Below are 23,420 nucleotides of genomic sequence, written 5' to 3' on the forward strand. Positions count from 1 at the left end.
ACCTCAAAAGAAAAAAAAAGAAATACTAGTGGATGGATTCTTTGTGTCAAGATATCAAATTGTACACAGAATCTAAGATCATGACAGGCAAAGCCTGTCACACACCCTACACTTAAAAAATAAACTGTTCTAACTGCCTCGAGTTTTTTTCACTTTTTCTCTAGCAGCTAAAGGCACAGTCACTTTGAGATAAACATTAAACCAGGGGCAGGTCACCCCCTGCCAGACACTGACTCTCTGATCCCCTGCTCCACCAGACCATGGCTGTGATTGGACAAGAGACTCATTTCAGTAACGTTTTCCTAGTAACAGACCACTGACCAGGGACTGGTTCTGGTGGTTACAGAGGCTACCTGTGGAGTTGCCTTCCCGTCCCTCCTTCACCTTTGGATGTACAGGGCCTAATTGTAATGCATTTCGATGTCTCCACCCCACAGTGAACGTGCGTTGCATGTCACAAGCATGTTTGTTCAATGCTATTCATCAGGACCCCGTTGGTGAATGCTCATGGCTCTTCCTGCAGCCTGTTGAATGTGTGTGTTCAGCCAATCTCTTCAGCATGAAGTATATGCCCCACCCCACCCACTCCTTTGAAGTGCCTGCTTTTGAGTCTCTGCTGGAGGCTACATTTCCCAGCCTGTCAGGATGGCTACCTTGCAGCCTGTAAACCTTTATAAGAAATAAAGTCTCCTTTCTAACTTTATACATTTGTGATTTTTTTTTCAGTTGGCATGCGTTTTGATATTTATGGGGTAGACCCATTCCAGGGTCCTGGGGGTCCGGTCACACACCTTCAGCTGCACTAGTTTCCAACACAAGACCCAGAATCAAGACTCCCGCTCCTGGCCCTGGCGCTCCGGGCTTATGCTTAGGTGTGGAACTTCCCCTGCAGGTCATTGTCAGCTGCCTCTCACCACTGGCTCAGGAATCTCAGATTGTATTTGGTACAAGCAGACCCTGAGATGCAGCATGCAAGCGAGAAATTCACCTAAAAAGTGGCCTCTGGAGAAACTGGCAACATTGAGGGGAAGCAGGGAAGGGGAGGGGAGGAAGTTAGAGAGGGCGATTTCAGGTGGAGACCCAACCTCAGCCTGGTCCTGTGGGAGCTCTGGAGGGAGAATTGTACCTCGGAGTGTGTCCTGCCTCCAGGTTAGAAAGCAAGGCCTCCAAACCCCTGCACCTGTTGTCAGTGGCTGACTGTGGACATAACTCCTGGATACACATTTCCAGGAGTTCTCTGGAGTTCATAGGCACAAAGCCTTTGGAAGCAAAGTGCACAGAAGTCAGGAGCCAGGGCCTCAGAGAGTAGAGTGTGGGGACACTGGGTGATGAGCCAATAGCATCTGCCACCTGGATTCACTGTGGGCTGGACACTAACGCCAGGCCACAGATCCTGCCTCCTTCTTTTTTCTCTTCATTGACCTTATAAACATCAATAACCCAACACTCCTAAAGACCTTCACCAGTGACTAAAAGTAGCTTCTCTTTGCTACTGAGGAATCCCTAAAATTGTGAACTGAAGGCTAACTTGCCATAGCAAAATGCTCCAAAAGGCAAGGAATCAAACTATTTTTGTTTTCTGTCCACAACAGTGGCTGAACGTAAGCCTGATCCATAGCACAGCACCCTGCAAATCGACACTCAACCTAACCCCAGTCATCACTGTGCATGAGTACTCACCTAACTGCTTCCTGATGGGACCATGGCGCTGATGTCAGGAGGAAGTTCGGCTGAGAGTGGGCAGCGGTCCTGTCCAAAAACTAATTGTGAGCCGGCAGGAGTGGGGGCCTAACTCAGCCCTACAGTGCCCACAGAGCCCCCTTGGACCTAGAACTTCAATGAGCTCTCCTCAGACCTGCAACTCCATCTCTCCAGGGTCAGAGCCAATCCTGTGTGAATCGCAGTGTGGGAATCTTGGAGGGCTTCTGCAGGGGGTGATGTCTGAACTCTGCCGTGAGATGTAGCAGTAACCAGTATGTGGGAAGAGGGGCCTTCCAGGCCGGGGAATGCATGTGACCTGTCACAGAAATGGGCTTCCTTGGATCTCTGGTGCATGATTCTTCACCAGGGAGAGGTAGAACCACAGGAGACCCCAGGGCCTCGAGCCCTGTGCTGAGGAGAGTGGACTCTGTTCTGTAGGAAACAGGGATCCATGTCCGGTGTCTGAGGAACATAGGAAAGCAATGTGACCAACAGGCGGAGAAATGATTATGTATGCAACTTCAGCTCGAAGATGGAGAAACTGCACGCGAAGTGCTGACAATAATTATGTTAATGATATCATGGGCTACATAATAGCTCCCAAATGTTCTGGGAAGAAATTACACATCCAGACAGGTTCAAGCCCTTAAAAGTTAATTATACCAAATCTGAGATCCTCAATATAGGGCCTTCCCGTGTTTAGAGAGGGTAATGGCAAACACAGAAAGATTTTTAATCTAACATAGACCCATCCTTCAAATTACTATATCTAAGAGACGTTGTAGTTCCCCTGCAGTAAACATTCTTGAGGTTAATTGCCCTCCAGTGAAGAGTCAATTAGAAAAGGAAGCTCTCATCTTCCTTGTTCAACTAAGCAGATTAAAACAAACATCTCAGACCCTAGCCCAAACCAGGTTTGCAAAATAACACAGTTGTCTGTTTCAATGTTTGTTAAAAAGAATCACTGGAAATGTCATGGGGAGTTGGACTGCAGAGTGGTCTGGGGCTTTCTGAGGCCCACACAGTGGGTCTGCACCCTCTGCCCACAGCCTGGCACTGCCTGGTATGAGTTTGATCCTGGAGCCCCTCTGCCAACTTCACTCCCCACCTCTTTGGCCAGTGGTCTGGGGGTCCTTATTCTCCCCACATTCTTGCCCTTGCTCCTTTCTTCCACACCCTCTTGGCCAACTTCTTCATCTCCTTGGGTTTTGGGGATTCTGTGTGTCCCCTCAGGTAGGCTGGCATCCTTGGCCGGCCATCGTGACAGCTGGCTGCTGTTGGCTACAGCCTTCAATGCACATTCACGTGCAGGGAAAGAGCTTTCCCCTGTTATGGGATCTTTGCAGACTTTATTCCAAGGGAAATGGGAGCCATGGCATTTGAGGGCAGAGCCAGGCCACCGGGTAACCATGGACGGAGATAAGGGGGACAGCAATGGGTGTGAGAAGGGGGAATTGTCAGGGTGGTTGTACAAGGTCTCCTCCACTATGGGGATTGTGCAGGTGCATGGGAGGGTGCGTGTAGGGTGTATGTTGGGTGTGTAGGGTGGGAGGGGCATGGGGTGTGTTGGGTTTGTGTGGTCAATGTGAGAGGATGTGTGGTGTGGGGTGTGAGAGGTTTCTGTAGGGTGTGTAAAGTGTAGGTGGGGCAAGATGTCTACTCACTATGAGAATGTGTGGTGTATGATTGTGTGTGGTGTGTATGTATGGGCTATGGGAGTGTGTGTGATTGAGTGTAGTGTGTATGTGTGAGGTGTGTGTAACTGTGTGTTTTGTGTATGTGTGTGGTGTGTGAGGTCTGTGTTATTGTGTGTCATATTTGTGCATGCATGTGGTATGTGTGGCGTGTGAGTGCGGTGTGTGTATGTGTGGGGTGTGTGAGGCGTTTGTGGTATGTGTGTATGTGGGGTGTATGGGTTGGTGGTATGTGTGTTTGTGGTGTATATGTGTAGTGTGTGTTTTATTGGTGTGGTGCATGGGGTGTGTGTGGTTGTGTGTCACGTGTATATGTGTGTTGTGTGTGATTGTGTGTGATGTGTATGTGTGTGGTGTGTGAGGTGTGTGTGATTGTGTCATGTTTGTGTGTGTGTGTGGGGTGTGTGTGATTATAGTGTGTATGTGTGAGGTGTGTGGGGTGTGTGGGGCTTGTGTGGTGTGTGATTGCCATGTGTTTGTATGAGTGTGGTGTGATTGTGTGCAGTGTGTATGTGTGGGCTGTGTGGTGTGTTTGTGGTATGTATGATTGTGGAGTGTGTGTACGTGTAGTGTGTGTTATTGTGTGTGGTTTGTGAAGTGTGTGTGGTGTGATTGTGTGTGGTGTGATGGTGTGTGGTATGTATGTGTGGGGTCTGTGTGATTGTGTGTCATGTGTATGTATGTGGTATGTGTGATTGTGTATGGTGTGTGTGATTGTGTGTGGTATGTGTGTGGTGTGGTGTGTGTGTGTGATAATGTGTGTCATGTTTGTGCATGTGTGTGGTGTGTGTGATTGTGTGTGCATATGTGTGATTGTGTGTGGTGTGTATGTGTGGAGTGTGTGGGGTATGTGTGGTGTTCTGGAATTGTGTGTCATGTGTTTGCATGAGTGTGATGTGTGATTGTGTGTGGTGTGATTCTGTGTGTGGTGTGTGTGGTTGTGTGTGTGGGGTGTGTGCGGTGTGTGTGATTGTGTGTGGTGTGTGTGATTGTGTGTGCTGTGTGTGATTGTGTGGTGTGTGTGGTTGTGAGTGTGGTGTGTGTGGAGTGTGTGTGATTGTGCATGTGTGGTGTGTGTGACTGTGTGCATGTGTACACACTTGTGCACAGCCACATCCTGTTCTCACGCCTCGACGTGCCCTGCGCTTGGACTGAGGGTGGCGTGGAGAGCAGGAGCTGCGGCTGCTGTCCCCAGGGAGCTGTCCATCGTTTTCAAGCACTTTGCCCTGTATCGGAGCATCTGAGAGCCTAGAAAAATTTAACAGCTCTATCGAAGTGTAATTGACAACTGCACACATTTAAAGTGTGCCGTTTGGGACATTTGATGTCTGTGTAGACATACACAGGTGAAGCCATCTGTCCAGTCATGACCACGAGCACTCTTCCTGCCGCCCCACTCTCCTGGACCCCTTGGGGACCCATCTGTCCTGCCTCAGGCTGCCCTTCTCCTCCAGTGCCCCATCCACAGGCAATAGCTGATCTGCTCCTCACATCACAGACTCGTTTTCATTTTCTAGAAATGTCTGTAATGAGAAACACAGCATGAACACTTTTTCTTTTCTTAATTTTTAAAATCATCATATAGTCATACAGATTTGATTTTAGTTGCAGTTCCATGCATGGAAACACATCATTAGTTGCCATCACCACCACAGGTCCAGGGCTCCACCTGCCCCAAATCCTTCTGTTATTTCTTTTCTTTTTTTCTTTTTCTTTCTTCTTCTTCTTCCTTTTTTTTTGGATGAAATCTTGCTCTGTCACCCAGGCTGGCGTGCAGTGGTGCTATCTCGGCTCACTGCAAGCTCCACTTCCCAGGTTCAAGCGATTCTGCTGCCTCAGCCTCCCGAGTAGCTGGGATCACAGGCACCCGCCACGATGCCCAGCTAATTTTAGTAGAGATGGGGTTTCACCATCTAGGCCAGGGTGGTCTTGAACTCATGACCTCAAATGATCCACCCACCTCGGCCTCCCAAAGTGCTGGGATTACAGGAGTGAGCCACTGTGCCCAGCCTCAGCTGTTTCTTTATGGTCACACACCACCCCCTGCTCACCGCCCCCCGCCGATCCGTTCTCCTCCACCATAGTTTTAATTACTGAAAATGAGAATAGCACATACATGGAATCACACAATAGGCAGCCTTTGTGACCAGTTTCTTTCACCAACACCTGCCTTGGAGAGTCGTTGACAACCTTGTGTGCGTTGACAGGTTGGTCCTTGTGTGGTCGATAGAGTTGCACTGTGTGGATATATCAAGTGTGTGGGTCTGTCGCGTGCTGAAGGGCGTCTGGGCTATGCCAGCATTTGAAGTTGGGGATATGCTCAGATTTTGTGACTTTACCTTGCAGGGCGCTGAGCATCTCAGTCTTCCTATAAATATTCTTGAGCTCTGTTCTGGAAGGGGGTTAAACTGCAAAGAAAGTTTACTCCTTTGGGTTCTTTGCTCTTTGGGACTTGAGCAGAATCGAGTCTAGGGCTACTCTTGCCCCTTCCTGAGGCGAAACAGCCCTTCTGAGTGCTTACCCAGCGCCCATGAGGGTGGTGTCCACTCAGCCGGTGGGAGTAGCAGCTGCACCACCCCTGTGTGCCTGGACATTGCCTCCTCCAGTTCTCATGGGTTTCCCCACACACATGCACATATGGGCTCTCAGCTCCAAACCCAAGGGGAGCCTCTGCACGTTCTCCAGAATGTTCTCTCTGTGCACTGCGCTTCTCTCAGGGCTCTGCTCGCTCACGCTGGCCCCTTTGGCCTCTCCAGAATCCATCTCCAGCTCCCAGGCTGTGCGGCAGGACATTCTCTAGAGCTGATCTGGAGGCAGCCCCAGGGATACCTTGTTTGCTTCCCAGCCCGCAGCAATCACTGTCCTTCCTCACCTACTGTCCACTGTCTTGAAAACCATCGTTTCACCTATTTTGTCCAGGCTTACAGTTTTTTCAGGAGGGAGGAGAAATCCTATCCCGGTCACTCCGTAGTCAGAAGGATAAACCTAGTTTCTTCGACTCCACCTTGGGAAGATGAAAGCCAGTGTCTATACTCCACGGTAGAAATGATGAGTGGGTTCCTTTTACTCCCTGAGATGAGAAGTATAAACTCCATTTCTTCTCTCCACTGTGGTGGGAACAGCAGTTCCTGCCCCGTGACAACTAGCTCTTCATTCTCCTGCCATTTATGACTTCTCATGGCTGTAATTTTATGTTTATTTTCCATATAAACTCTAGAATTAGCTTGTCAAGTTCCTGCTGTTATTTTATTAGGATCACATCAAGGTTTCTAAAAATTATTAATACAGCAAGTCTTCTGAAAATAGAGTTCTTCTCCAAGAATAAGATATATCTTGCCACGTACTCAAGTCTCCTTTTCTGTACTTGAGTAGGATATTAAAGTTTTCTTAATGTAGTTTTGCAAGTTTCTTGTTAAATTTATTCCTAGAGGTTTTTTTTGTCTTTTCTTCCTTCATCTATTTATAGCAGGTTATCATCTGTCTTATTCCCTTAGGATTGCTGTAACTAAATGCCATAAGCTTGAGTAGCTTGTAAACAAAGAAAACTTATTTCTCACCGTTCTGGAGGCTGCAGGTCTAAGATCAAGGTGTTGGCAGATTCGGTGTCTGGTGAGGGCCGCTTCTTGGTTTGTAGATGACACCTTCTCCCAGTGTCCTCACATGGTGGAAGGGACAAGAGGTCACGCAGTTCCATTTGTGAGGGCTTTGCTCTGATGATCCAATCACTCCAGACACCCTAGTTCCTACTACCATCTCTTGGGAGTTAGGATTCATAACATTTGCATTTTGTGGGTACTCAAACTTTTAGACTGTAGCAATATTGGCATAAGAGTGTGGTGTATTAATTTTGTATTAATTAATATTGGCATAAGAGTATGGTGTGTTAACAGCCTTTATGTTAAGTTTATTAAATTTCTATTTCAATTGCGTTTTCAGCTGTATTTGCACATCACAAGCAAATAACGAGACGCTGCTCGCTTTCTACCATGTAACTCTGTTTTCTTATTGCATCAATTAGCACTTCCTGAAAAATGTTAAATGGTGGTGCTGCTTTGGGTAGCCTTGCGTGTTCTGAGCTTTAAGGAAGGTATTTAGTTGGTTTTCCTACTAAGAGTGGTTCTGGTTTCAATTTGAGATAAACATTTTGATGTTCCTGAGGAAATATCCAAAATTCTGTTGTTACTGCTACTACTACTACTACTACTACTACTACTACTGCTACTACTGCTACCACTGCTACTACTGCTACTACCGCTACTACCACTACTACTACTGCTACTACTACTGCTGCTACTGCTGCTACTGCTACTGCTGCTACTGCTGCTAATATACTGCTGCTAATTGCTACTACTGCCACTGCTACTGCTACTGCTGCCACTGTTGCTACTACATCATTGCTACTGCTACTACTGCTAATTACATCATACTGTTGCTACTGCTACTGCTTTTTTATTTTTACTATTATATTCATTTTACTACATTTTCATTTTCATTTATGTATTTTACTATATTTATTGAGCATTTATTATTTATTTATATTTAATTATATTTTTACTACATTTACTAGAGTATTTATTTATTTATTTTACTATATATTTACATTATATATATTTCATTTTTATTTACATTATTTATTTATATATTTATGAGATGAGACAGAGACAGACAGATGATGATGACAGAGATGATGAGAGGAGGACAAGATGATGAGATGACGAGATGAGTGATGATTTATATTTTTTGAAAGATGATTGAGTATTTGATTATGATGATGATGATGAGATGAAAGAAAGATGAGAGATGAGATGATGAAAGATGAGATGATGAGTGATTGAAAGATGATGAAAGATGAGATGATGAGATGGATATGAGATGAAAGATGATGAGAGGAGGATGATGGATGATGGAGAAGCATTATTTGTTAATTACTACTTATACTTGCATTTTTTGTTATATTTTCATTTATATTTTTATATTTGGCATTGTTACTATTTTTACATTATATTTCAGCATTTATTGGCATGACATTTACATGACAGTATTTATTTATTTTATTGAGACAGCATGAGCATATAGACAGACAGAAAGACAGATGACAGGATGACCCACTACTTACCACCGCTACCACTACTACTGCTGCTACTATGACTAATACTGCTGCTACTACTACTGCTGCTACTACTACTACTACTACTGCTACTATCTGCTACTGCTACTACTGCTACTGCTGCTACTGCTACTGCTACTACTACTACTGCTACAACTACTACTACTACTACTGCTACTACTACTACTACTACTGTTAAATGCTTAAGGCCAGGATGGATATTGCATTTTACAAATTGGCTTTCAAAGCCTGAGGAGTAGGCCCGGTGCGGTGGCTCAAGCCTGTAATCCCAGCACTTTGGGAGGCTGAGACAGGTGGATCACAAGGTCAGGAGACCAAGACCATCCTGGCTAACCCAGTGAAACCCCGTCTCTACTAAAAAAAAAAAAAATACAAAAAAAAATTTAGCCGGGTGTGGTGGCGGCACCTGTAGTCCCAGCTACTCGGGAGGTTGAGGCAGAAGAATGGCGTAAACCCGGGAGGCGGAGCTTGCAGTGAGCTGAGATCCAGCCACTGCGCTCCAGCCTGGGCGACACAGCGAGACTCCGTCTCAAAAATAAATAAATAAATAAAAAACAAAAACAAACAAAAAAAACCAACAAAGTCTGAGAAGTAAAGACTTCCTGGTCCACCTAGATCGAGCAGCCCCGTTTTTCCCAGGTACTCCTTCTTGCAACACAGTGTGTCTGGACATACACAAGCACCAAGCAAGGGCAGACTCTGGAGAGTGGGAGGAAGAAGGTGGCTGTCCAGGGCCTCAGGACTGACACAACAGGGAATCCCCTGGGTTCCTAGTACTTCCAGCCTTGACCTGAAAACAAGCACAGACCAAAAAGGCACTCTAAGAAAAAAGCACGTGTTCCCCCAAAAAAGGATCCCGAATAGGGCAGCCTAATAAATGGTAGAAAACCTTTTTGGGGATACCCACCCCGCTCTAGCCAAACACTAATAGAAAACCTGCACCTCCCCCATCCCCTAGTTTTCAAGAGGCAGAGTGGGACGTTGATCTTCCATGCCACTCCCCACACACCTTGCCTCTGAGCAGCAGGCAGCCTGCTCAGATTCCCCTGTGCAGGGTGTGTGAGGTGGTGTGAGAAGGTCCAGCAGGGACGTGACCTTCCATTTCCCTTTGGGTGAGAGCTGGAGACTTTCCAGTTTCTCTGCTGGGGTACACTGGTGGGACTCATCTAGGAGCTGATTTTTCATTCCTTGCCCAGCAGAAGCAGACAGTGCTCCAAGTCTCACCCTACCTTGGAGTACTAATAGTGGGGTCTCACTGCTACTGAGTCTCCAACCCCACCTGGAATCAAGACTGAGTGCCAAGCACAGGCTGGGGCTAGGGAGCTGCCACCTTCCCCGACTCTGGGTGTCATGAGGTCTAGTGAGGACCTGCACCTCCACAACCGCCCAATAGCAGTGACCCTGAGAGAAGTTGGGGATGGGTGGATAGCTGTCACTTCTGTACCTCATCCTCCACACTGGTGTCGGTGGGCCCCCATGGGGAGCTGAGCTTCTGCCCCCATCCTGTAGCAACAAAGCAGGGTGAGTCAGCCATCCCCTCCCTGCTTCCTGGTAGCAGCTGGGCCCAGTGGAGAGCTGATATTAACCCAAACTCAGAGGCATTAAGGCAGTGAGAGTCAGAAAAGCATCCATGGGGCTGGCAGGGGCTGAACAGCTGGCCCTTAAGCCTGCAGAGTGGCACTGTGAGTTGGAACTCCACCTCTGCTGGGGGGCCCAGTAGGAAGCTAAACACACACACCCACCTAACTCTCACACTACAAAAAGATTAAATAGGATCCAGAGTCTCATCATATGACATTCAAGATGTCTGGAAGATAATAGAAAATGACTTGTCTTATCAAGAATCAGGAAAATCACAAGTTCAATGAGAAAAGAAAATCAACAGACATTAACAGTGAGATGAAGCTGATGCTGGAAATACTTGAAAAGGATCTTAAAGCAGACATCATAAAAATGCTTCAACAAATAGTTACAAATACTCTTGAAACAATTTTTTTTTAAATCTCAGCAAATAAGCAGCAGTTACAAAAAAGAACTGAAGAAAATTGGAGAACTAACAAATACAACAAGCAAAATAAAAACTTTACTAGATGGACTTGATTGTAGAATGAAAATGACTGAGAACAGAGTTAGTGAACTTGAGAATAATCAGCTGAATTACCCCAACTGAACGACAGAGGGAAGACAGAATAACAACGGCTGAGAACAAAGCTTGAGACAGCCACGTGACAGTAACAAGAGGGTTGACATTTGTGTCACTGGAGTCCCAGAGAAAGAGGAGACAGAGAATTGGGACCGAAGAAATACTCCAGAACACAATGGCTGAAAAATCCCCAAATCTGATGAAAAACATAAACTTACAGATTCTGTAAGCTGAACAGACCCTAAATAGATTAAACACAAATAAATATATGCCAAGAAAGGGTGGGAAAAGACATATCATACAGACATTAATTTAAAAAAATCAGGAGTAGGCTGGGCATGGTGGCTCATGCAGGTAATTACTGCATTTTGTGAGGCTGAGGCAGGTGGATTATTTGAGGTCAGGAGCTTGAGACCAGCCTGGCCAACATGGTGAAACTCCGTTTCTACTAAAAATACAAAAAGTAGCCGGATGTGATGGAATGCACCTGTAATCCCAGCTACTTGGGAGCCTGAGGCAGGAGAATCACTTGAACCCAGGAAGCGGAGGTTGCAGTGAGCTGAGACCACACCATTGCACTCCAGTCAGGGCAACAAGATTGAAACTCTGTCTCAAAAAAAAAAAAAAAAAAAATCAGGAGTAGCTCTATTAATGTCAGGTAAGGGAGACTTGAGATCAAAGAAAATTACTAGAGACCAAGAGAGACAGTCCATATTAACACAATGATTGATCCACCAGCAAGACATAAAAATCCTAAATGTGCATGCACCAAACACAGAACCTCAGAATACATGAAACAAAAGCAGTGAAAACCTAAGGGAAAAATAAACCCTCAGGTTATACTTGGAGCCTTCAGTCTTCCACTTTCAGCAATAGAAAGAACTCTTAGAAAAAAGCCAGAACAATACAGCCAACCGACGGTATCTAAGTGAGCATTCCACTCAGCAGCAGCAGCAAACACTTAGTTTTTCAAGCAACCATGGAGCATTAACCAAGACAGATTATAGCCTGGGCCTTCCAGCAAACTGCAACGAGTTTAAAACAACTGAAATCACACACAATATGTTCTCTGACCATAATGGAATCAGACTAGATACCAATACAGAAAGACAACAGGAAGATCTCCACACACTTAGAATTTAAACAAAATGCTTCAAAATAATTCATGGGTCAAAGATGCAGTCTCAAAGGAAATTTTAAAAAATATATAGAACTGAAGGAAAATAAAAACACAACATATAAAAACATGTGGGATGCAACTGAGTAAATTTTATAAATTTATAAATGCTTACATTAGAATAGAGGAAAAATCTCAGATCAGTTTTCTAAGTTTCTTTCTTAAGAAATGAGAAAAAAAAGGAACAAAACAAACCCCAAACAAGCAGAAGAAGCTAAATAATAAGTGCAGAAATCAGTGAAGTTGCACATAGGAAAGTAATTGAAAAAATAAAAATAAATATAGCAAATATTTGGTTCTTTGAAAAAAAAAATAACATTGGTAAATCTCTAGCAAGACTGACTTACATAAAAAGAGACAATACTGTTTTCCATAATGGTTGAACTAGTTTACAATCCCACCAACAGTGTATTACAGGGAGGGGGGACGGGGGAGGGACTGCATTGGGAGTTATACCTGATGTAAATGACGAGTTGATGGGTGCTGACGAGTTGATGGGTGCAGCATACCAACATGGCACAAGTATACATATGTAACAAACCTGCAAGTTATGCACATGTACCCTAGAACTTAAAGTATAATAATAATAATAAAAGAGAGACAATACATGAGTCACCGGTATCAGGCAGACCAAAATTTGGCAATGGAGAAGAAATGGACCAATTTTTCACACCCTCTAAAGGATCAAACTCCACAAGATGAACTAGACAGCCTGATTAGTCCTAAAACCATTAAAAAATTGAATCTGTAATTAAAAATCTCGCAGTGACTATTGACAAAGGTACAAAAGCGATTGAAGAGGAGTGCGGTCTTTTCAACCATGCTGCTGAAGCAACTGGACATCTGTGGGCAGAAAAAATGAACCTCAGCCTTCACTGTACACAAAAACCAACTCCAATCTCATTGCAGACCCAAACGTAAAATATAAAACTACAAATGTCTTAGGAAAAAAAATAGGTGAAAATCTTTGGGACCTGGGATAGGCAAAGAATTCTTAGGCTTAAGGCCAAAAGCAAAAAAGAAAAATTTGATAAATGGGATTTCATCAAAGTTAAAACTCTTTGCTCTGGGAACAGGATGAAAAAATAAGCTACTGAGTGAAATGAAATATATATAAACTACCTATCTGACCAAAGACTTGTATCAGCCGGGCGCGGTGGCTCATGCCTGGAATCCCAGCACTTTGGGAGGCCGAGGTGGGCGGATCACGAGGTCAGGAGATCGAGACCATCCTGGCTAACCGCGGTGAAACCCGTCTCTACTAAAATACAAAAAATTGGCGAGGCGTGATGCTTGGCGCCTGGGGTCCCAGCTTCTCGGGAGGCTGTGAGGCAGGAGAATGCGTGAACCCGGGGCCGGGCTGCAGTGAGGCAGATCAGCGCCACTGCCTCCAGCCTGCGTTGACACAGCCCAGGGTCGCCTCAAAAAAAAAAAAAAAAAAAAAAAAGACTTTTATCTAGACTATATAAAAAACTCCTAAAACTCAACAGCATAAAAAATTAAGAACCCAGTTCCAAAATGGACAAAGAAAAGGCGCTAAAGCTGGCAAATAACCACATGAAGAGAAGTTCAATATTATTAGCCATTGGGGAAATGCAAATTAAAACATGATAAAAATTATGACACAACTTATCAGTATGGCTAAAACAACAACAACAAATAGTGACAACACCAAATGCTGGCAAGGATGTGGAGAAACTGGGTCACTTGTATATCGCTGGTGAGAATGCAGAATGGTCCAGCCACTCTGGAAACCAGTTTGGCGTTTTCTCGTAAGACAAATCATGCTGCCATTATACAGGCCAGCAATTGTACACTTTGATACTCATCTCAGATAAATGAAAACTTACACTTGCACAAAAACTGCACATAAATATTCATCACAGTTTTATTAATCATAGCCAAAAATTGGAAACAACCCAGATATCCTCAAAGGAGTGAAAGGTTAAATAAACTGTGGTACAACACTCGATATGAAAAAGAACTGAACTATTGGTTCACACATCAGCTCAGGTGAATCTGCAGAGAATTAGGCTCAGTGAAAACAGCCTATTCCCAAAGTTATGTAGTGTATGGTTACACTCATGTAATATTCTTAAAATGACAAAGGTATAGGAGTAATGCAGGTTGGTGGTTTCCAGCGGTCAGGGATGGGGGTGGGTGGGCGGGAAATACGAAGAAAGTATGGTTTAAAAAGGATAGCATGAGGGATTGTTGTGATGGGCATTTGTTATTTTTTATTTATTTATTCATTTATTTATTTTTTTGATACAGGGTCTCACTCTGTGGCCCTGGCTGGAGTGCAGTGGCGCAGTCTTGGCTCACTACAACCTCCACCTCCCAAGCTCAAGCTATCCTGCCTCAGCCACCCAAGTAGCTGGGACTACAGTGCACACCACCATGTCTAGCTAATTTTTCTGTTGTTGTTGTAGAGATAGGGTCTCTCTGTGTTACTCAGGCTGGTTTCAAACTCCTTGGCACAGGTGATCTGCTTGCCTGGGTCTTCCAAAGTACTGGGATTACAGGTGTGAGCCACAGTACCTGGCGGTAAGCATGTTCTTTATTTTGGCTGCATCGACATCACTCTCTTGGTTGTGGTACCATATTGGAGTTTTGTAGGATGTTACCACGGGGGAAACTGAGTAAGGGACACATGGGCTTTCTCTGTATTAGTTCTTACAACTGCATGTGAATCTACAATTATTTCTAGATTAAAAAGTTTAATATAAAAAATCAGAAGAGCTAACCAAATAGCTTTTATCCAATGACCCATTTCATTACCAAATTACGAAATTGAGTTCCTTGCGTTGACCAATCTTTCTTCTTCAAATGAACCCTGTTTGTAGGGTGCTATGCTTTCAAAATGTCCTGTTCCCTTCTACTTGTTTGTGATTTTCACAGTGATATTTCTGAATGTGATTGGTCTAAAGTTTCCCTTTGTGTCTGCCTATTAGCTTTACATGCTACTGTTATGCTGACTTTTTTTTTTTTTTTTTTTTTTTGAGACGGAGTCTCGCTCTGTCGCCCAGGCTGGAGTGCAGTGGGGCGATCTGGGCTCACTGCAAGCTCCGCCTCCCGGGTTCACGCCATTCTCCCGCCTCAGCCTCCGAGTAGCTGGGACTACAGGCGCCCGCCACCACGCCCGGCTAGTTTTTTGTATTTTTAGTAGAGACGGGGTTTCACCATGTTAGCCAGGATGGTCTCAATCTCCTGACCTCGTGATCCACCCGCCTCGGCCTCCCAAAGTGCTAGGATTACAGGCTTGAGCCACCGCGCCCGGCTATGCTGACTTTATAAAAAGTGTTCAGGTGTGTTACTTTTCTATTTATTCTCTGGAACAGTTCAGAGAGCACTAGGCTGGTTTGTTCCTTGAAGTCAGATATATTTATCCTTGTATTTCTTGAAGTTTTTGCTTTAAGCATTTTAATGTAATATTACTTGTCACAGAAAAATATTAGATCATATAGTAGATTGTTCTTTTCATTTTTGTGTGTTTTCTTGTTATTTTGCCTTTCCCACCATTCCTTTTCTCTATTCTGAATCACTTTGTTCAGATGCAGCTCGTGTCCTGTATGTGGCCTATTGATAAGTTTTGGATTTTAACCCTGGGAACTTTTTTCTATTAATATATGAGTTTTCTCATTTGTATTATTGATATAATTTTTTTTCTATTTTTGTCATCTTATTTTGTCTTTTTAAAGATCATTTGTTTACTATAAGCTCTGTGTGTGTGTGTGTGTGTGTAATTTTTAATAGCTTGCATGTTTACAATGTAGTCTCTATTTCTTAATGAAAAGTGTTAGATTTTATGTAATCTCTCCTAACTCCAAGAAACTTATTCTCTTATCCTTTCTCCTAACTTCCTTCCTTTTAACCTTCCAATTTAGTTTATGCTATATTTTTAACTTCCTGTGGTTATCTTTATATAATTGTATGAACTACTAAAATTCCTAGTACAGGTTGTATTTCTCTTATCCAAAATGCTTGAGACCAGAAATGATTCGGATTTCATTTTTTTTCCCAGATTTTAGAATATTTGCATATACATGATGAGATATCTTAGGAATGGAACCCAAATCTAAACATAAAATTTATTTATGATTCTTATATACCTTATACACATAGCCTGAAGGCAATTTTATACAATGTTTTATACAATTTTGTGCATGAAACAAAGCTCGTGTACATCGAACCATTAGAAAGCAAAGGTGCCACTATCTCAGCCACTGGTCTGGACAGTCTGGGGTTGTCTGGCATCACCGTCATTCCTGACTCTGGATTTCTGTGCTACTGATAAGCCACCATTTTCTTACACTTACTGACACATAAGTACTTAACAGTAAAAAATGACATGCCACTAACACAGCGAGAAAATATCACATTCAGGGTATCTCAGCAGCACAGCAGCATCTCCGGAACCCCTGCACTAGCTTCTAAACCACAGCAGCAGCAAACAACGGCTGCTTCCAGCCACCACCTACGATGCTGCATTTTGATTAAAAGGTTGCTGTATGCAATATTTTTTTTTAGGTGAGAAGAAACATCAGAAGCAGTTGGGAAGGACCAGGGAGTGGGTCATCTAGGGATGCGGAGGCTTTCTGCTGGATGGCGTTCTTAAATGTTTCCTCCAGAGTCATCTGCCTCAGTAACATTTGTGTGTGTGCGTCTTAGAAGTCTCTCTTGGCTTTTATAAACTGCCATGATTTCTTGCTCTGTTATGAATTCATGTTGCTCTAGTCCTTCAAAAAACCCATCACACACTTTCGCCATGGCACCTGTAGGCATCCTTTCTGTGCTGTTAACGTCATCCTCAGCATCACTATTATCACCATCACCTTGACTCAGAACTTTTGTCTGTTTCACCGTTGGTCGATGAAGGAACAACTGAAGCCTCATTATGAATGTCAAAGACTTATTGGATATCCACTTCCTATAGCTTGCCGATGGACTGTCAAGGTAGATTTCTTGCATCTGTAAGGTCAGACATCATCTTTTTCTCACTTGACATATGGAATCCTTCTAAGTCACCACCTTGTTCATCATCATCACTGAACATAGTTACACACCAGAGGCTGTGCCAGGCATGCACGACTGTGTCTTTGGTCACTGTGTTCCAAGTTGGCAACAGCACATAACAGCCTTCATGCTAAATTCCTTTTGAAAACCTTCCCCACCACACATCTGTTTACTGCTGCTAGCATGCTCCTCAAGAAGGTGATTTTCTATTTATTCTTCATTAATCTAAGGATACCTTGGTCATGTGGCTGAATCAGTGAAGTCGGGTTTGTGGGAAATTACTTGGCATAAACATTATTTTATGAGAATTTCAACTGAAGGATGAGCAAAACAATTGTTAAGGAATAACAAAATCTTGCAATTATCCAGTCCAGCTTCCCTGCAGTGAGCATGAGCCACTAGTACAAAATGTTTATGAAACCAATCAGAAAAGATGTTCCTGGTGATCTGTGCATTTTTGTTAGCAAAATAATGAACTGGTAAGAAATGCACTCCTTACAAATAAGGATGCAGGCTTTTGCGTATCACAGCAAGCTTATGCGTACACATGCCTACTGCATTTGCACATCCCAGCAAAGTCATTCCGTCCCTCCTGTAGGAGCTGTGTCATCAGCGGTAGTCCATGTATTTTGAAATTAACACCAAAACAGTAATGTTTTATCAACATTATAGATTTTTTCCAGGCATCACATTTTCACTAGTGATGGCCTTGGCAAACTCATCAGGTCATCAGTGATTTTTTTTTTCGGCTTCATGACCAGCAGATGATTTATCACTATAAACCTTTAAAAATTTAGCACTGTGGCTGGGCGTGGTGGTTCACACCTGTAATCCCAGCACTTTGGGAGGCTGACGCAGGTGGATCACAAGGTCAGGAGTTCCAGACCAACCTGGCCAACATGGTGAAACCCCGTCTCTACTAAAAATATAAAAATTAGCTAGGCATGGTGGCAAGTGCCTGTAATCCCAGCTGCTTGGGAGGCTGAGGCAGAATAATTGCTTGAACCCAAGAGGCGGAGGTTGCAATGAGCTAAGATCATGCCACTGCACTCCAGCCTGGGCAACAGAGTGAGACCCTATCTTTAAAAAAAAAATTAGCGTTACGTCTTTTCTTAAATTTCTGGAACTTGCCTGTTGAATATAACTGTTGGACAGTTCCCTTTAATTTCAGTTCATTGTGACAGATCTCTGCTTGTTTCATAACCAGCATAGCATTAAATGGCATGTGTGTTCATTGTGATGTTGACAGACCCTCTCTCTCAATACACACATGAGATCTTTATTTTTATCTTTATGTTTTCCCATTTGTCACTTGCTTATGGTCATCATTTTTGTCATAAAACTTCAACAGTCTATCCTTCTGTTTCTTCAGGTCATGTATGGTGGTCATCCCAACACCACACTCTTCTCTAAGACATTTCACACTTACACTGTGGTCCTATTTCCCCAACAGCTGGACTCACTGTGCCACAAATCAGTGCTTTCTCTTTTTCTCATCACGTTTGCCCAAAGGGGTATCTGTAGCCCTTTTTAATATTTTCAGCAATATCTTTATACCATAGAGCAGAGAATAAGAAAAAAAACAGTTGAGTCATGCAGGCAAGTTTTGGCTCACGTGGGGCATTTGGGGAACCCGCTGTTGGCATGTCTAGCCTGCACACATGCCATTTTGTTACCCTTTGTGGGTGTGCTTGTGTGGGGGAATCTGGATATGTGCAGAGAAGATATATCACCACTGAAGGTGGATGGAGGGTCTTTTACCCCTTGGGAATGCTGAATAAACAGTTGTGCACCTGTGTTTTGCCTGATGCACCACAGGAAGTCAGGTGTGAAATTTTACACTTGTGGCATCAGGTTGGGGCTCAAAAAGTTTCAGATTTTAAAGCATCTCGGATTCTAGGTTTTCAAATTAAGGATGCTCAAACTGTACTTGATATATCAGTTTAAGTATCTAGGAGATAGTTTAAGTATCTGTTTCCCGCCCCGCCTCCTGTTTTGTTGTTGTTGTTATATCATTATTTCTTCACTGAGAAATTTATAAAATTAATTTTACTCTGTAAATAATATTTATGTAGAAGTTTAGCCATGGTTCTGGATTTAAATGTAGTGTATCATCATTACTTAATGTCTTTTTTCTTTGTCTCTTGCTTGGCTGGAGTTTGTCAAGTTGTTTTCTCAAATTGAGCTCAGAGGTGCCACTCCTGAAGTCTTTGGATGTTAGAGAATGTCTGTCTGTTTTCTTTACATTTGAGCAACACTTTGGGGGGATGCTCTGTAGACATGAAGAAAATACAAGTTTAGGCTTATCTATCCTCTGGTGCCAACTGAATCTTCACTTTTTTTCTTTCCCGGAGTTCATAGAATAATTTAATCGTGAAACCCTGTGATTTTACACAAATATGTTTATTCTGTATAATTTTTTCTTGAGATGTAGTGTTCCCCTTCACCACGCTGATTCAAGTCTTCTTTTATTTTAGTTTTCTTCTATTCTGTCTATATTTGCATTTTTAATTTTTGGGGGTTTCTCTTTGTTCTGTTCTCTTCTTTGGGAATATCGTGTATGAACATGTTACGTCCTTTTTTTTGTCTGTCTTCCAGGTCTATTGTTTTCTTTCTCATCATTTTCATGTTTTTCACTGTGTTTTGCTCTATCTTTGCCTAGTTCTGGTTTTTAGCAGCATCTGTTCTTTGTTTTCTCTACTGAAGCTTTTATTCTTAACTTTCTCTTCCATTTCTTTGTCCGGGCTCCAGAGCTTTTTTTTTTGTGTGTGTGTGTGTGTGTGTGTGTGTGTCTCTTGAAGATGCATTTTTTTTTTTTTTTTTTTTTTTTGAGACAGAGTCTCGCTTAGTCACCCAGGCTGGAGTGCAGTGGCGCGATCTCGGCTCACTGCAAGCTCCGCCTCCCGGGTTCACGCCATTCTCCTGCCTCAGCCTCCCGAGTAGCTGGGACTACAGGCGCCCGCCGCCTCGCCCGGCTAATTTTTTGCATTTTTAGTAGAGACGGGGTTTCACCATGTTAGCCAGGATGGTCTCGATCTCCCGACCTCGTGATCCGCCCGCCTCGGCCTCCCAAAGTGCTGGGATTACAGGCGTGAGCCACCGCGCCCGGCCGTTTCAAAGGGGTTTTTAATTTCCGGTGGCATCAGGGAGAAGGTTTTGTCGGAGAGGTTTTCACTGTCCTGGCACAGTTCTGGGGAAGTGAGTTTTTCATTGCCTTCCTGGATGGTCGCATTCAATGTCAGATGAAGGCAGGTGCACGGGGGCCCTGACATTTGGAGGAATGCAGGGCAACTCCGACGGGCCCTGCCAGCCCCACAGTGCCCTCTCCCTTAGGCCAACAGACCTGTCTGACACCCTCCCCCTGAGGGTCTCAGGTGCTCTCTATTCTGCCTTTGTGCTCCATCCCCTCTTGCATCTCCCCCACTCTCATGGCCTCGACTTCACCACCTCCCTCTCTTTTGAACCCGTTGTATCTGGCTTCTTCTTTTCATTAAAAAATATTTTTACAGAAACTACTCTCTTTGGGCCAACGAATGACTTTCTCTCAACATTTCTGGCTATTTCTTCCAACTCTGGTGGCCTTCTCTATGTCCCCAGCCAGCCACTGTTAGGACTATGGGCTTCCTTGAGCTCTTTCCTTGGGCCCTGCTGGTGCAGTCCTGAACCTCCACTAGAGAGACCACTGGCCCTTCCCCGGACTTCTGCCAACGGAGGTTCTTCCCTCTAGCTTGGATGCCGCAACTGCGCAGGGTTAGTATTGGACCTCTCTGCTCCCCTTCCCTCCCCTCCCTCCTCACCTCTGCTCCCGGCCCTCCCCTCCCTCCTCACCTCTGCTCCCCTCTCTCCCCTCCCTCCTCTCCTCTGTGTCCCTCTCACGTTCCCCTTCCTCCGCTGTCCTCTGTGCCCCTGAGAGCCCACATGTTCACTTGTCTGCACCTCAGGTCTGGACTCTGGTGAGCCACACCACTTGTCCCTCGCCCCTTCTTTCTAAACCAGAACTTCTTGTCATCCACCCAGACTGTGACCCAATCTGGCCTCACCTTTTCTTTCTTTCTTTTTCTTTTCTTTTCTTTCTTTCTTTTTTTTTTTTTTTTTTGAGTTTCATTCTTGTTTCCCAGGCTGGAGTGCAATGGCGCAATCTCGGCTCACTGCAACCTCTGCTTCCCGGGTTCAAGCGATTCTCCTGCCTCAGCCTCCCGAGTAGCTGGGATTACAGGCACCTGCCACCACGCCCGGCTAATTTTTGTATTTTTAGTAGAGACAGGGTTTCGCCACGTTGGTCAGGCTGGTCTTGAACTCCTGACATCAGATGATCTGCCTGCCTCGGCCTCCCACAGTGCTGGGATTACAGGCGTGAGCCCCCATGCCTGGCCTGGCCTCACCTTTTCTGTGTGATTTCTCTCAATAGAATCCCTGTGTGGGGCCTTGAAGCTGACGGACCACGCCCCTGCCTCCGCCCTAGACTTGCTTCTGGGTGAGTTGTTAGTGGTGCAGTTGTGTTGAGGGTTTCGTCACTGTATTTATTCCACCACGCCCTGTTTTTCCCTTCACACAGCCCCCACTCTGGTCCAGGCCCCGGCTGGCACGGGGACTCCTCCCCCACCGCCTGGCCCTCCCCCGCCCCCCCCACGCAGGCTCCAACACAGACGTGGTGGGTTCTCTCTCCTAAAACATTGCTGAGCTCCACATTGTGGTAGGTTCTTTCTCCTAAAACATTGCTGAGCTCCTTCTCAGTAAATGTCCAGCCCCCCCAGCCTCGCCCCCAGACTAGATGGAGCCACACTAGGCTACTTTCGTGACTCTGGGGTTGGCCCCAGCTGTTCCCCACTCACTGCCCCACTCTGCTCCCCACTGCATGGCTCACAGCCCCTCCTCCTCCTCCTGCTGCTGTCCCGAATCCATGCTGAGCTCCAGCCCTCCCCACCTGAGACACCTCCCTCTGCCTCTCCCATCAGAGGCGGGCACCAGTTCAGAGCGGGCTTCACCACACAGCCTTGAGTCACCTCTCCACCTGGCCACCTACGGAGAAGCTCCTAGATGATTCATTTGGCAAGTACTGACGAGACACCCTCTGGTGTGAGGCGGCGTTGTTATTAACCTTGTTATGATCATCTAAATATTCGCATGTTTGGATCTCATCGCTTCCATAGACTGCTCGAGTTTCAAGGGTGGAGATCTGCCATTGCTTTTTCCGTATCCACAGAAATTCCTTTCACATGAAATGTGAGTCTGTTGGGTTCCCCCCGAGACCAGCGGTGGAAGAAGCTGGATGTGGCTGATGAGATGCTTCATGCTGGACCAAGAAATGGGGACTCGAGGTGGAGTCCACATGTGCCATTTGTGGGGACGCCGTGCATTCCCCAGTCTGCCGCTCTCTGTTTCAAATTCTTTCACTCGATGCTGTTGTGGGCATGAAGTCAAAGCAGGCATGTGTGAGACAGTGCTTTGTAAAACATAAGGCACGGAACAAGTTTAGAACGGGAAGAGTTGAAGCTGGATTGACGCAATTACCAAAAATAAAATTAGCTAAGGGTGTCAGCGGTGAGCCATGGAACTTTTAATAATCATCGTATTTTAGGTCAGTTTCTTTATGCTTAGCATTCAAATGGCATCAATTTAGGAATAAAGAAGTCAAAAGTTTTAATGGCCCAATATGGATGCAAGGGTCATTGGTTACTTTAGGGGCCTTATGTTGGAAGGAGTCTAGGAAAAACTTCAATTTTTTTCTTTTTACAGCCACATGATTCTTTTTGTGGTGTCTACTAAAGTAAGAAAGTTACAGTGAAATTTCTTCAGTGTTCCGATGGCTTTCTGCCTCTCCTCTGACCAACGTGAGCCACTCCTTCATCTCGTCTCTCTCTTTCTGCTTGACAGTCAAGGCTCCCCTAGAACCTCCCTCTTCAGAAAGCCTTTCTCACCGGCCTCCTTGGGAGTGTGTGTTTGTGGTATTTAACCACAATATGCACCTTACTAATTAGGTATGATTTTTATGGGGCTGGAGGAACTTCTAAGGCAGCAGCCATGTCGGGTTCCTCTGTCTCCTTCCCAGGGCTTCCTCAGGGCTTCGTACAGGGCATGTGCTAAGCGTTCCCTAGCTCCTTCCTTTACCCTTGTTTTTTCCTTCTAATCAGATTCTGTGGGGAAGTTCATTGTCATGGTGTCCAGTGTTTAGATTCAGAGGCTACATGAGGCAGATCAGGTAAACATATCCTCTCCAGCTGTCCCGAAATGGGGGGCTCAGCATGTCCGCCACCTGAACGCAGCTGGACCCTGCATGGATCTGGGTTTGTATGCTGGGAGTAAAGCTATCTGCATCTTAGAATCTTTCCCTGTAAGAAACACAAGTCTGACAGCCTCTGAATCCCACCCTCCTTCCCCATACACTGTGACAACGTGTTTACGATACCCTGTTGATGCTGACCAGATGCTTGAAGAGGGCAGGGTTAGATGCTGTGTTTGCTGGAGAAGTCACATAGATACCGACACTGTGGCCCGAGGAGCTGGCAGCACCCTGGCAGCACCCTCACAGCACCCTGGCAGCACCCTCACAGCACCGCAGAG

This window comes from Papio anubis, chromosome 10 (assembly GCF_008728515.1).
Source record: "Papio anubis isolate 15944 chromosome 10, Panubis1.0, whole genome shotgun sequence".
Lineage (NCBI taxonomy): Eukaryota > Metazoa > Chordata > Mammalia > Primates > Cercopithecidae > Papio > Papio anubis.